The following is a 2,500-nucleotide window of genomic DNA, read 5'->3' as shown; positions in this document are numbered from 1 at the left end:
TATAGAGGGTGGTGCAGATGATACTGCGTCTAGTCAGGTTATTCTAGTGGATGAGGAGAGTATAGTGGGGAAGTGTAAGAGATTAGGGGGGGAGGAGGAGGGTGTCAAGAGGAAAAGGAAAAAGGATGTGGATAAAGGTACCATGGAAATGTTGCCTGTTGCTGTGGGTGAGGCCCTAAACAGAGAGAAAGGGCAGGTGGTCAGGGTGGGAGATAGAGAAGAGGAGGAAAGTGAGTCTGAGGAAGAGGATGAGGAGTTATTTTTTTCAGACTCCTCTTCAATTGGCCCGGAGCTGACAGCCAGTCAACCAGAGGGGTCTAAGTACACGTTGAGAGAACTGACAAGGTTCCTGAATGAGACTAAGGGGAAAAAAGTTCATCTTGAGACTTTTTTTCCTGATCCTAGAAAGTTTGTAAGATCAGTACAACATGCTATGAGAAATGAGGGGCATGGTGTCCTCTCACCCAGGAAACGGTTTAGGTTGAGGAAGTGGGTCACAACAGTACGTAAAGGTTTACCTTCAGACACTGTTTAAATGTTTAATTTCTTACTGACACTGGGGCTTTTTGAGCTTTGCTATTGGTCTATTTCTCTGCTGGCTTTTCTCCCACTTCTTATGGAGACTCTTCGGGTAGGCTCGCTCAATATAAATGGCGCCAGAGATGCGGGAAAGAGGAGTGTGTTGGGTGAATATGTAAAACAAAAAAAGTACAGGTGTTGTTTCTGCAGGAGACGCATAGTGATGTGGTGAATGAAGTTGATTGGGGGCTCTGGTGGAAAGGGGCAAGTGTGTTGAGCCATGGGACAAATCTTAGTGCAGGGGTGGCAGTCCTTTTTGCACCGGGTCTGGCTGTAAAAATTTGCTCCTCAAAGGAGGTGTGTAGGGGTAGGTTGCTTGTTGTTAAAGCAGAAATTAACAACATGGTTTTTGTCTTTATAAATGTGTATGCGCCTAACACAGGGAGAGAAAGAGGGGTTCTATTTGGGAGTCTTAGACAGGAACTCTCACAAGTAGCGCCTGAGGAGACGCTGGTGATCGGAGGTGACTGGAACTGTACAATGGATTTTACGAAAGACAGAAATGGGGAAGAGCCTCATTCAGTGTCAGTGGGAGTGTTAAGGGACATCTTTAATCAGTTTGACCTAGTGGATGTTTGGAGAACTAAACATCCAAACATAAGACAGTATACGTGGGTGAAGGTTTTTGGGGCTAGGGTGAGTGCAGCTCGACTTGATCGTTTTTACATGTCCAGGAATCAGAGCAATAGGCTGCTGGGTGCTACCATTCTCCCAGTGGGGTTTTCGGATCACCACATAACCATGGCTCGGCTGTCTATTTCACCGGGGCCCCGGCAGGCATCTTATTGGAAGTTCAATGTAAAGCTCTTACAAGATGCCACCTTTTGCTCAGGTTTCCAGACTTTTTGGGAAAGATGGGGGCAGCGAAGAGAGGAGTATGAGTCTCTGAGTCAATGGTGGGATGTGGGGAAAGTGCAAATTCGGCTTTTCTGTCAACAGTACACAGCTCTCTCATCCTCAGGGGCTAGGAGAGTATTGGGGGAACTAGAGCGGTGTATTAGTGAGATGGAGGTAGAGATGGTGGGGCAAGGCAATGTAGGCCTCCAGGCTAACTTAGCCGAATTACGTAGGGACCTGGGCAGTTTTTTCCAGGTTAAAGCAAAGGGAGCACTTGTAAGAGCTAGGTTCTCCATGCTCAAGGAGATGGATGCTCCCAGCTCCTTCTTCTTTGGTTTGGAAAGACAGAGCAGTGAAGCCAAGGGTATGCATTGTCTACGGCTGTCTGATGGGCGGGTGACCACTGTGGTGGGGGAGATGCGGGAGCGGACTGTGGAGTTTTATACTGAATTGTATAGGGCAGAAATGTGTGATCCTATGTGTGCTCAGGTCTTGTTCGCAGGACTCCCTAAGCTCTCTCGGGCACAGAGGGATGAAATGGACATTCCTCTGTTGTCACATGAACTGGCAGAGGCAGTAACCCAGATGTCCCCGGTCGTGCACCCGGGGTCGATGGACTTCCAGTGGAATTTTACAAAAATTCTGGGGAACAATTGGACAGGATTTCTTTTGCGTGTTGCGTGAATGCGTCGGGGTAGGAGAGTTGCCGATGAGCTGCCGTCGGGCGGCTCTGACTCTCCTGCCCAAAAAAGGGGACTTGTGTGAACTTAAGAACTGGAGGCCTGTGGCATTACTCTGTGCGGACTACAAGATTTTTGCCAAGGTCCTCTCTAACAGACTGAAGTCCCATCTGGACTCTATAATACACAAGGACCAGACATATTGTGTACCGGGACGCTCAATCACGGACAACTTGTTCTTGATTAGGGACATGTTGGACTTGTCGAGAGGTTCTAATGTGAACTTTGGACTGGTCTCTTTAGATCAAGAGAAGGCTTTTGATAGAGTGGATCATGAGTATCTGTTTAATGTGATGTCTGTGTTTGGGTTTGGGAAGAGTTTTGTGACCTGTGTGAAGCTGTTG

The sequence above is a fragment of the Oncorhynchus nerka genome, linkage group LG28 (assembly GCF_034236695.1).
Source record: "Oncorhynchus nerka isolate Pitt River linkage group LG28, Oner_Uvic_2.0, whole genome shotgun sequence".
NCBI lineage: Eukaryota > Metazoa > Chordata > Actinopteri > Salmoniformes > Salmonidae > Oncorhynchus > Oncorhynchus nerka.
Note: the sequence above shows the minus strand (reverse complement) of the source record.